The sequence below is a fragment of the Numenius arquata genome, chromosome Z (assembly GCF_964106895.1).
Source record: "Numenius arquata chromosome Z, bNumArq3.hap1.1, whole genome shotgun sequence".
In the NCBI taxonomy this organism is placed as follows: domain Eukaryota; kingdom Metazoa; phylum Chordata; class Aves; order Charadriiformes; family Scolopacidae; genus Numenius; species Numenius arquata.
Window position 1 is genome coordinate 30,531,662 of NC_133616.1, and position 13,537 is coordinate 30,545,198.

Consider the following 13,537-nt stretch of genomic DNA (forward strand, 5'->3'; position numbering starts at 1 on the left):
AAACAAAACATTCTATTCATGATGGTATAACTTCTTGCCATCTCTTCTCCCTACCAGTAGGGAGAGTAGGGAAAATTCACAGTTTTCAGAAGATTTGGGAAGAGAATTCTACATTTGTAAGTCATATTAAAACAGAATCACAGAATCACAGAATCATGATGGTTGGAAAGGACCTCTGAAATCACTGAGTCCAGCCATACACAGACAAAAACCCCCTACAAACTCGGCCACTAGAACATGCCTTTAAGGGCACATCTACACGTTTCTTAAATACCTCCAGGGATGGTGACTCAACCACCTCCCTGGGCGGAGGTATGACATATGACAACCTGTGTTGTCAAGCTAACACTCTCTTCAAGATGATTATATAAAATATAAATATTGAAAAAAAAAAAACCCCACCCTGGTAGCTTGCTATTACATGTATCATCAGTAAGAGACAGTGGTTTTCATGTAACAATTTGCATTTTTACCTCTTTGCCCACCTTGAATAAATCAGATTTTTTGTCACTTAGGATTGCCTTAGGTCATGCAATCAACAGATTAAAAGTATTACTGTCAAATCCTCTCAGTTTTTGTACGTTAATTTTATTAGACACCTTGTAACAAAGAAAAAATGTCAAACAAACATGTAAGTAATTCAGTAGTCATTTTAACAGTCAAAAGTCTTTCACTTTTCAGTGAAAGTGGAAGTGTAGCATTTGAATGAACATTTCCTTTAAACCAATATGCCTTTGGGTTTGTTTTGTTGCTGCAGCTGTGAGACCGCTCCTTTTTCTGTCTCTGTGGGAAGTGACCTTTATGAAATACCTGTCACTCAGTAGCTTTTTACTTTTTTCACTTCCACGCAGTTTGCATTTCTTTAGCCTTACAGGCCATCAGGCTACGATTGCTCATGCATCCTAGGGCACAGTAGACCTGCACATCAGACCCCTCTTTCTTCCCTAAACTACCTCCTCTTTAAGACACTAATCAAATCTCTGCAGAACAGCTCTTCACACTCCAGATATCTAGCTGAGATTGTTCTGTATTGACAGGAGAGATTTCTCATCCCATTCACCAGAGTTAGGAGTAGCAGGTGCTATTATTTCATCTCTTCTTATAATCCAGAGAACGAAAGAGCAAGGATGGCATTTGAATGCAGATAACTCTCATGACAGTCAAATGTGTTATAAATACGCTACTGAGGCAGATTCACACATTGTAAAATTAAAACAAACAGAAATCCTCCAGAGATCAGGGTAAATACCTAAGATGTTGTTAGATGGAAAAAATTGTGTTCCATGAAGAGGCTAACTGCGTTTCCTGCTATATGCCAGCACATTTTCTGTCTATCAGAAAGACTTGGCTGGAACATGAATGGAATTTCCCTGCACACTTCCAGTGGCCAAGATTCCTCTTTTAACCTCTCCCAGCACCTGCCCCCTTCTCAAATGTTTGTATATATCCACGCCACAGAAAGCAAAGCTGCTGGTGATTTTCAAAGCTGCCCATCTTGATTTGTTGCCTAACCTAACAGCTTATGTTATTACACAAAGGCGTGCAGCCCTTTCTGATGGCCCATGCCCAGGCAGAGTCGTTCCAGGTTTAGGTGTAGGAAGTGACTATCGGTGTCGATACCCACCTGGTTCTGTGCAGCCCCATCAAGCATGGGCAGCCACTGAAATCAGAGGAATTTCATACAAAGTTATCAAACTGAAATACATTTCACTATGAGCACCAGTGTATAACGGTCCTGGTCTACATCCCCATTTCTTAATCTTACAGTGCAAAATTCAATATTGACAGTTATCCTCACCTGCTACACAGTACTCCCCTGTTCCTCATTTACCCAAACAATCTTTCAGTCCATACCAAGTGCTGGGCAAAGGATTTATCAAAATGACAGTAACAAAGCACTTAGTTCTAAAAGCTCAAATGTTTACTTTTAAGTGATAATGAAGAAAAAAAAATGTTAGCACACAAGAAGTCTTCAGAATCCAAAATCTTCACATCCTTTGTAGAAACTCCAGTGCTTTTCCATTACAGAGCATGGTAGACACTCCTCTTTATGTACCATTGCTATCTCATGGAATTGAAGAAAATGTGTCAGACTTTCCATTGAGTTGAACTGGACAGAAAAGCCTGTTGAAACATGAATGCAAATGAGTACAGAGTGTATATTAGAGTAATGGAAAACAACCACTGGCACTGTCATCTAGAGAGATGTTAACAGCTCATTAGAACCACTGTAAGGATTTGCAATCCACGGGAATCTGTAATGTGTCCTAGGACTCCTGTAGCGTCAGATCCCGGCCCTCTTATTGGTACCTCTCACTTGCACCCAGATTTCAGCAAGATGAGGGCTGTACTACACTTCAGTGGTGCTCAGGGTGAGAAGGCAACTGTCCCAGCCATTTCCAATTATGCAATAGGAAAATGCAGTTGTTCTTCAGCATTGCTTGAATTTCACATCTTGTCCACAAAGGCATAAGTTTAGTGCACTTCCCCAAAATTAAGGAATCCCTTGCACAGGGAATCCCCTTCCTACAGTCACCAAAGGACTATATAAAAAGGAAAGCGTACACCTGTATACAAGAAACTACAGGTCTGAACAATGGATATTTGGAATCTTTAAATGTGTGCTGGACTGAAGCAACTATTGCTATGCAAAATTTTAAGGCACTTGCGTCAGTGCAGGAGAAGCTGAACTTTTAATTTTCACTGTTAAAATCAAAAACAAATTACCACTGTAAGGATCCAGCAGTAAGAAATATTACAAGACATTCTCTCCACAACAGCACAGACTCCAAAGGGCACTTGGAACTGAACTTTTTGGAGTTACTTGCTTCTGTTCATCTTTTGTCCATGCTTTCTCCCTTTGGTACCCTTGCACAAAATATAAGAGCTGCTGAGCTGTCACAACCAGACCAACACAGAAACCACCAGTGAGGGCGGAACTGTCACATGTAGCAGATGTTATCAAGTGAGGGAGGGCTGTCATGAAAGCAGGGATGCCCTCTGTTTAAAAAAAAAAAAACAAACACCCAACAAAAAACAGTATGCAGACACCATTCAAGCGTCTTGAGAAGCAAAACAGGATGGGTGTTTCAGGACTATGAGGTCAGTCAAGACAAATCCTTGTCAAAATGCAGAGAAAACATCTTTGAAGTGACACCAATCTATGCATCTATGAATCATTTAACTTGCACTTATTTCTGGGCTACTATGTGCCATCCCAAGAGTTTGTCTTTCTCTGTTAACAGAGTTCTCCAGTTGTGTCACTTACACTGATTCCCAAATGCAAAATATAGTCACTGAATTGACAACATTGGTAGGTCCCAATGCAAAACAATCAGTGTATCTTGTAGGTATTAGACCTTTTAACTCCATGCCTCAGTGAGGATTTCCCTGCCATTCCCCGATTTCCAGGATCTCACCGCCCAAAGGAACGAAGTGGCGAGTTGTTCTTAGAAGCAAGAGGTCTGTGCTCAGAAATGGAAATACGGAGCCTTGTGCATGAGGTTGTATGTTGTTCCACACCCATGACATCCACAGAAAAACTTCTCACTCCAGTGGGAACAGGATTGCATTTGGAATCTCACGCCCTCAGTGCACCTTCAGTACGCTTGTGCCACAACGCAGCACATAATGGAACAGAGGCATGATCCGATGTTTAGGGTATATTTAAGTCTCTTCCACTACAATACAAAGATGGACAGGCTGTGTACAAATCCCACCGGAGAAGTTACATCACAACGCTCCTCACACAGTCTTTACTGTTTATGAAGCAGTGATCAGTCACACCAGAAGAATTCAATTTACACACTCACATAGAAGTGATGTTTCAAAGGCCATAAATAGGAATGCCTGGATAGGAATAAGAAGTCAGAAAATAGTCTAAAGGACACCTTCAGGTAAAAATGATCTTAAAAGTAAGCCTGGGAATTTTCTTATAAACTTAACTGGCAGAAGCTGAGCTGAAACACTGTCATTAATACTGAGTCTATAGTGACATGACAGGCACAACTTCAACCTGTTTTGATTTGTTGAAAAAGCTTTTTTGTTCTGAAATGTCCACATGTATGTAAGCACAGGAAAATTTTCTGGTAAAGTCCGAAGTTCATGCAACATCCTGTTTTGAGAGACCATAATTGGAGAAAAGACATTCCTTTCTTACTTTGGAAATGCTCTTCCCAGCAGTCTCACTGCAATATTCTAACTTATTTACTAAAAATGCTCAACTCAAATTTGAACATGTAATAAAGATATGATGAAGTAAGTCTATTGAATTAACTTTTTTTTCAGCAGTTTACATCTTTCTTTGTTTTTTCCTGCAGGTCAAATTACTGTATTACCTATTGGATTAAGATTTTGTAGATTAAATATCATCATTCTATCATAAATACAACTTCACCTGCATGAAAAATTAAAATCTTTGATCTCTCTAATTTCTAGTTTTCAGTAATTTTAGGTAACAGTCAATAGTTAGCAAAAGCACAGCAATTCATACATCCCAAAGCTGCTCTTCTCGGTTCTGACATCAATGTTTGATATTGACGTTTCTATGTCCATAGACAATACCTTTTTTTCCCAGTAGGAATGGATCAGTATTTGAACATTTAGTCCCTGTGTTTCTTCCTCTATATTCTGACACAGCCAACTAATGTCTTGTCTGGTTTCCATTTTTCTTTCTCAATTCTTTTTCCTTTTTACCTCTCCCTTTGCTTACTATTGTTTTTAATCTTTTGATACCTGCTTTGATGTTTCCCTTCTCCTTTTTGCTGTCTGTTAACTCTTATTCCCTTAAAAAAGACTGTCCGCTTACACTGTAAGCAGTGGACAAGGCACTCATCCATACTGCTACGCAAAACTCGTCCTGGTGCCTCATTTACAGACGAAAGCTTAATAAGGCACGACGCACACAGGCAGGGTGTTTCTCTCCTGTCCTGACCTTGCTGTCCTGTTAGGTGCTCTCAGTTTTCTGCCATCTTCATGAAAGACAAGATATAGTATCGATCAGTATCAATATCAGAATGAGCTTCTTCCCGCAGAAATCTGGGGAAAACATGTTGACTCTTGGTACTTTTTCCATCCTGCTGGCCAATAGCTTTTCTATCTCTGTTGGCATCTATTTTAGCCTTATAGTTTTGAAACCATTCTAAATGTGTCTCAACTTGTGTTTCAGTTTTGTTACAGCTTCATAAGACCTTGCCTCTGTGGCTGCTAAAAACCAGGAAATTGTATTTAAGGAGAATTCCTATTAGTGGTGCAACTATATACGTCAGACCAGAATCTCCAGCTGCATAAAGGTTAGTCACCAAAGATTGCCACTTCTGTGCACAGTCACCATTCTCTGAACATTAAAACAGCTCCTGAAAGATCAGTTTTAAAAAATGGCTATCCCACCAGTATCCTCCTTATTTTCTCTAAGTAAGAAAGTGCTGGAACCATCCACAGAGATGGTTAAGCATTTTATGTCTGCTTTTCTTGTGTAAATTATTTGTAAAAGGAATTTAAAAGCTTTTGCAGTTTAAGCAACATATTTGAGTCAAGTTACAGGTATCAATAAATCCAGTTTCAATACTCCTGTAAAACAGGTAAAGATTATTTTCATGCTGGAGGGAAGGAGGAACTGATTTGCAGTGTCTGTGACAAAGACACAGGAGATGTTGTTCTTCTGACTCAAATGGATCTGGTTCAGTGCAGCTAGTCTAGACGTGGGATACAGATGCGTAAGAAAACAGAAGATCTAAGAACAGCACACTTAAAGGTGACAGCATTTGATCTAGAGCGCCACAAGGGAATATTTAGAACAAAAATCTGTGTTTAGAACTTTCAAGTTTCTTGTGCCTTAGCCGCACTCCTCTCAAGAACTTAGGAACAGAGAAAACCGGACACAATCCTTGAGTCCCAATAGGCGTTGTTCATTCAGGCCAAGTCAGGCCTTGGAAATGAGGACTAATGCCTCACATACACAGTGTTTTTGGATCCTCTAACTCTTCAGAAGGCTGCTGCTGAATTGAGGCATGTGAATTCTGCCCATGCTAATGGTAATTTTGAAATAACTTTTCTCTCAGCTGATCAAGACCTGGTACTTTGGAAAAAGAGATGTCTCTGGACAGATTGTTATTGTAAGACTAGATCTTTCTCTGACAAAATATGATGCTTTCCTGGTAACTATTTTTTTCCTTCCTCAAAATGCCTTTGCTTTTCTCAAGGTCTCTCCACAGTTCTTGATTCACTTCATGACATACAGGTCTTAATTCTTTTTTCCTCCTGTGAATGCTGGAGTCAAAGGTCTCTGCCTTAACAAACCAATCAACACGGAATGATCTTTTTCGAACCATCAGACATACCATGCCAGTCTGACACCTGAAGTTAAGGTCTCCATCCCCTAGAAGATACAGGCCAGCAGGGATTTTGGCTAATTCCTTTGTGATCCTCTGTGTCCACCCACATCCCTATTTTAAAAGTACTTCTTCCCAAAGAATTAATTTATCAAGTGATCCTAAATTATGCATGCTGCATTTTTTGTATTGGTAGTTGTGACCCTTTGAAAAAAATTGAAGTTTTTTAATAACACCCTATGAAATAAATAAATCATTTCAATTTGGAAGCTAATGGACTATAATGACCAGATACTTCATAGCACAGCTATAACAGTAACAGAAGGACTTATAGCACTTTCTGATAGTCTCTCAGCCTACAGTTCTTTCCTTCACTGGATTAAAGCCACAGATGAGAAAACTGAAACAACAGAATGAAAGCTTGCTCTGAGGATGCTGCTGAATGACAATGACCTAGAAGAAAATCTAGCTATCACCATTTAGATCTGTAGCAGCTTCTAGACAGGTTTTCTATGAAGTCTCAGACCCGTCAAGTGGGCAAAAAGGCAGAGAATGGACACCTGTTGCTTAGAGAGATTAGGGCTAATGATACTCAGCCAATGTTGACTTTCCCAACCTTTAATCTACTTTGTTATCCATATTTTCATGGTAATATATGGGGGGTGGGAGGGTTGGCTAGTGCTAATAGCAGGGTAGAGTAATCTGGAATGACATGACTCACCATGGAGGATCTATAGGTTCAGTTCATCATTTGTCTATAACTAGAATTTGTATAGCAATAATGTGCAACTTAATTCATACTTTCATGATTCATTACTCTATTCTGTTGCTCCTAGATAAAATGCTACATTTGAGAAAGTAACATTTCTTCTTCCACTCGCTAAAGAAGAGTATTCCTCCAAAGTTCACTCTTTTTTTTTGTTCTCCAGTGAGACTGGCAAAAGCAATGCCATAAAGCAGAAAAAAAAAAAAAAATTAGCTATCTAGAATCATTCTTCTTTGAAAGTATTTCCTAACAGTGGCCTTTCTTGTTACACTCTGTATCTGCATGGAAAAAGGACTTGCAGGTATGATTAAAGACCAAGAATTCATGCCTTTTGTTCTAAAGAGCCAGTTTTGAGGTTTATACTGAAATCTCTTTAATTATTTTGTGTTTCATGTGGCAGAAAGTATTGTTTCCACAACACAGACCTGGAGATGTTATACTTTTTTTGAGAGATACAGTTAATAGTAATTTTTTCTGTTTCTAGATGTCTGGGAAAATGTAAAATATTAATAATACCGTATATCTTTCTTGCAAGCATTGCCTAGATAAGTGATATAAATACAATATATTATTCCCCATTAAAACTGTCACCTACATCATAATCTTATAAGTAATTGTTTTTTCTCTTCTCCCAGATACACTGCGAATATGCTTGCTTGCCAGTAACAAATACTTTATATGATGTGATACATTATGAATTATTATTCTTCAAGGTCCTTGGATTGGTGTATTAAACTATTGTTAGGTTTTTCATTTAGCAATGTGGGTGATTCAAAATCTCCAATCGATTACAGAAATCCATCAACATTACAATAACCTATCAGGGAAACAAGAGAACACTTTAAATCTCACTGGCTCTTACCTTCTTTACCATAGTTGTAACGTGATTTTTTCCTCAAAAGGTGAGAGAGATACAACTGACATACATGCAAATACCAATAGGGAAATGTATACAGCCTCCCATAAAAGAATCTATATTAAAGATTGAATTTATAAAGAAATAAAATATAATAAAATAACTACTTTTAAAACAGAACATAATGTCTGATTCCATTTTTCTCACACAAATATTTTTATACAGCTGTCCAGATGGCCTTTTGGTTTCTCAGTTAAGTCAATCACTCTATTTAAATATCAAATACTGAGTTTGAGTTCAACAAGAACAAACACATATGCCTTTATTAAAAGACACTAAGATTGCTTTAAAATTATTCACAGGAGACTATTTCTTGGTATGACTAGCAGGGTGCAGGTTCCCACCATAGGTTTCCTTCTTTTTAAACTTACTGAGTTTTATTGTATACCCACTTGTATACTCATGGAAGGAAAATACATGGTTCTCTAAAATTATTTCTAACCATTTTAAAAAACCTGAACATATTGTGCCAAGATAGTGGAAAAGAAAAAGTTCCAAGGCCAACCTTGGGTAATTAAAAACAGAACACTATGAAATTCTTGCAGTTTATAGCCCATTGAGGTGCAGACTGGAACAAACAGAAGGCAAAGTATAAATCAAGTTTCAGCTCAGGTCAGAACAGCTATTTGATAGAAAAAACAATAGCTCATGTTTTTCATGCACTGGCAAAACTACAGGAGCTGTGACTCGCTTGGTGGGTTTTATGTACAGTCACAGAACAATTTCTAGAGCCTTCTCCTAGGTTTTTATCATGTGGTGATTTGAAGACCGAATTGTTTTGTTTAGAAGCTTTGTCCCAACTTTGTTAAAAGTCACTCCTGAAAAAAACTAAGATAGAATTGTGATATAATCTGAACACTCATCAAGGTAAGATCATCAGGTAGTCTCCCACATGCTTTCATTTGACATTACCAGAAAGTGACCTCAAAAAAGTCTGTTTTCTCTGTTTCAAGCAAAGCAGCAGCTGAAGCCGTTGCCTCTTGAAGCTTGCTGTTTATCACACTGCCTTTCATTTATTGCTTTCATAAGTAAGATAAGAAAAGATAGATGTGTTCTAGGAATATTATCTACAAGAGTTCTGTTTGTCTTAGTCTTCCTTCAGTCTCCATGGGACCACCAAAGCAGATGAAAAAATTACAGTGCAGCTGCTGAATTAAGAACACAGGTCGGTTATCAAAGGATTTCTTTTACAACTTGTTGCACAAAGAGGCCACAAAGCTAGTGTTTAAAGCTCTTCACTAAGGGTCAATTTACGCACTTTTAGCCAGGATTCTTAAGGAAACAAGGTTTCTCTATGCAACAAAAGGAGGCAACAGTTACAAGTTTTAACAAGTAAGATTCCAACTAGATATACGGGGAAAAAAAATTCACCAGGAGCATGGTTAAGCACACAAATATGTTGTACAGAGATAATGTGGAATGTCCATCCTTGAAGATATACAGAATTTGACTGGACAGGGCACTGAGAAACCTCATCTAACATGGAAGCTAGCCCTACTTCGAACAGAAGGTTGGACTAAAGACCTCCACAGAACCCACCAAACTTACACTGGTTTAAGGTTCTGTGCAACCACGCTGTCACCTTGTTACTTTTGAAGTGATTTGGCAGTTTCAGAAAAACCTGACTGACAGATAAGAAATACAGATATTGAATATTTAAAATTGGTTTCCATGGCATGTAGTCCTTGAGAGTTGTTTGTTTTCCTTTTTGACCTCCTGAAAAGCAAAAATTTTTTGGCTCTTGCTGGCCACATAGCTCAAATCTGAGTCACTCGTGACATTCTGCCTTGCTGATAGCCTAATAAGAGCAGGCAGAGGGCTTCGGAAAGGAAGAGAATGCAGATGGAGGAAGCCTATACTTCAGTCATGGTATGCAAAGTTACTGGGAAATATAGTGTTATAAATTCTGCTGACAGAATACGTGCTTCTTTGCAAACTGTGAATACTTAAGGCAAATGCCTAGAACTTTAAAGTACTGGAAAATACTTTTAAATATTTTGTCTGCAAGCCATTAAGAAGACAAGACAGCATAATAGCTGCACTTTGAGATATCTCTAAGGTAGAAAAAGATTATGGATAGAAGTATTTGTCAACAGTCTTACATGGCTTCCAAAGTGCCAAATAAAAAGAATATATAGTTCATCTCCTTGTCTTTTGGAGTCACATAAATGGGGACATTGTGTAGTTGATTAATATTCTTCTATAGGTAACATGGAAAACACATATATTAGATGCTAGGGGTTTGGTTTTGTGGGGTTTTGGGAATTTGGTTGGTTTTTTTGTGGTTTGTTTGTTGGGTTGTGGAGGTTTTGTTTGTTTGGTTTTGGTTTTGGTGGTTGTTGTTGTGTTGTTTTTTGGTTTTTTTTTGGTTTTTTTTTGTTTTGTTTTTTTTTTTTTAAACACTTCCAAGTACTTCTCTGCTTCCATATTATCGCCATTACTCATGGTGATGATGAGCTACTATTTCAATAATACCCAATCAAAAAAATTCAGATATACAGAATCAAGCTCCATTAAGTCATGCCATTTTGCTAAAACAATTTATAAACTTGAGATTCTCAGTTTACATCTTGACTTTTCAATCACTAAACAACATTCATAATCTTTTCCAGCCTTCCTGCAAAAACATGAAGATAAGAATAGTACAGTTTTCCAGTGAAGGTAGTTTCTGACATAATTGTCTGAGCCTAAGCAGAGTCCAGTGCTCTGAACTGGAGTGTTATGCAGCACAAAATACAATGCAAGCTTTCAAGAACAGGTAACATTTCTTGGCATTATAATTACATGGAGCTTTAAATTTACCGCAGGAAAAATGTACTACAATGGTCTAGATTTGTTGTTTGGACTAATACCAAAGTAATATCTTCAACCAGTTCAAAGACACATATGAGATGCCTCTTCTGAGGAGTTTACAATTTAAAGTCTAATGGAAGATTCTTGCAAATACGCACACGTGATGTTTACTAGTAGCCCAATTTTACGCCTATCCAGGAGGTGCTGAAATACTTAATAGCTTGGCTTCATTCCACCAGAGCAATTCATTTGGATTTAAATATTCCCCTGCCAAGTCAGCAGTTACAGCATCACAACTCTGTACTGGTGCGCAAGACAGGAAGGTAATATTGACTAGCAAGAAAACTGAAATTAATTACCCTTCTATCATTTTCCAGGACTAGCAAAGCCCAGAAAGTAAACTAGTTAAAAGCCAATTCATACAGCCGAACTTTACATTCACAATTTATTTAGCATGAAGGAAAGCAGCAAAGGCATTGTGTAACTGACTGGATCTTTGGAAACAAAGGTAGAGGGCAAACGAATACAGTAAATCCATCCATGGGCTATGGGGCCTCTCATGGCACTTCCAATGCTTCATTTAAGAGACTCATTAAATATTCTCCCTGAGACACTTGTTTTTAAAGGACTTTCTTTCTTAAGTAGGAGTTTGCTTTTCATAGTTTGCTTTCAAAAATATTTTTGGTCAGACTATGAAGCCTGAAAAGCTTCTCCTCAGAACTGGATGCAAAAGATTTGGGTTCTATAAGCTAGATATGTGGAAACTGGGCTGGTGGATAGATTTTTTAAAGGTTATATTGCATGTTAAGCAGTTTCTTCCCTCAGTTAACAGGGTAATTGTAGTAGATATAAATGAAAATGTTTATATGGAACAACAGTTGTAAATTTCCAAATGTATTACGAATCTTTAATTTTCCATAATCTCCACCATCTGTTAGTGGTTACCTGTGCTAGAAAACAACTCCACACTCTTGCTACATTTCCACACGGGATTGCGCACTCAGATAATAGGGTGGCAAGGAGCATGCATGTTACAAAACCACTATCTTGGTAAGCAGAACTGTAACTAGTAACTATATTTGAGAAAACAAGAATGTGGCTGTTCATTTGTTCAGCAGAGAAACATACTCCTATGAGCCACAACCTGTGTAACTTTGCAATTCATGTCAAAGAGCAGTTCAACCTGGATTTTGATGCATAAATTTGAATACAATCTACTACACAATCTATTTTTTGTAACTTTAAAGACCACCTCCCTCCACATATTCTGCCCTGGCATTTAAGATACTAAGACTATTTGCTTCTATTACAAAAACAAACAAACAAACAAAACAAAACAAAAAACAAACAAACAAAAAAAACCACCCAAGGAGTAGTGGGATAACAAAGCATCTTCTGCAGAGGATTCTCAGCTCTGGGGTTTAATTAATCCTTTGCACTGTACTTACAGGGCCTATGTACAGACTTGCAGAAGTGTAAAGAATTGCTTTATCATGTGGATATCCTTTCAGTTTACAGTGGCTCACACTGATTAGGCACTTCACCTCTGATTTGCTTCTTACTGTCTCCCACAGCAGACCTGACTCAGCGCTGTTACACACTTCAGTGCAGAGCATTGCCTGACGTGGAGAACAGTGGAGGTTTGAGCCGACCACTCTGACTTTGTGCTGTGGTCTCTTAGGGTCATCCCTCTGCAGAGTAGCCAGAGGTGGTAGAGGCATCAGCATAAAAACGTAATACTGAAAACACCATGTTACAAGCTCAGCCAGCTCCACAAAGATCAGAGCATCTCCAGGAACGTTTTCAGATTACATGAGATTATTCAGCAATGCTTTTGTATCATCTTTCTCACAGAAAGAGAGAAATCTTTCTCCCATCTTTACCCAGAAGACATTTGTCTATGCTATTATATCGTGGAGATACTTAACTGAGTACTTAAAATGATATGGAGTTCTTTTGTTAACTACACTAAAATAACAAAATATTTCTAATTTGGACACAGAGGAGTTGAAAATACTGAGCTTTGAAAAACTTCATTATTGGGTGATTTAGATCAATCCAACTCATCAGCAGAGTCATCCTTTTTCCCCAGCACTCTCTCCCCCACACAAATCAATGCCATGCCATCTTACTTTCATTTTCCTTCTGTATCTCTAGTATAGCCCTTGCACCAACCATTAGGTTTTTTAGGCAGTTAAAAAAAAATCTTACTCTTAAATTCCTTGGTAATAGCTGCTTCTATTTCAGCGCATAGCAACATTTTCACAACTTCTGTTTGTGGCAAGGATGGGGTTTTTAGCTGCACGTTGCTTGGGTCAGAGCTCCCACGAGGCTGAGCAATGGAGACAGTAGCAGGACTCTGATGGTGCTGGTTGTGGTTGCTGGGGTCCCTCGTGATAAAATTCTTTCCTGAGAGCATGAAAAAATCAAGACAGCTTTGTTCTAAGAACGAACAGTATCATTTAATGCTCATGGTTTCACTGTTTAATGTAAGAGCAGTTAGGCTTTTTATTTTTCTTAAAGGTAAATGTTGAAATTTTCACTTAGCCTTATACCACCTAACATATGTAAGGGCAGACCTTCCTCTGCTCCTCTACCAGCCCAGCCGCGGATGATGTAAGATGATTGATACATTCTCTTTTTTTTAAAAAATACCTGTCTTCCTTGGCAAAATTACATTAGATGCCATGCAAATTTAACTTGAAAAGTAGCCTACTAAATGTAAGTGTGTTT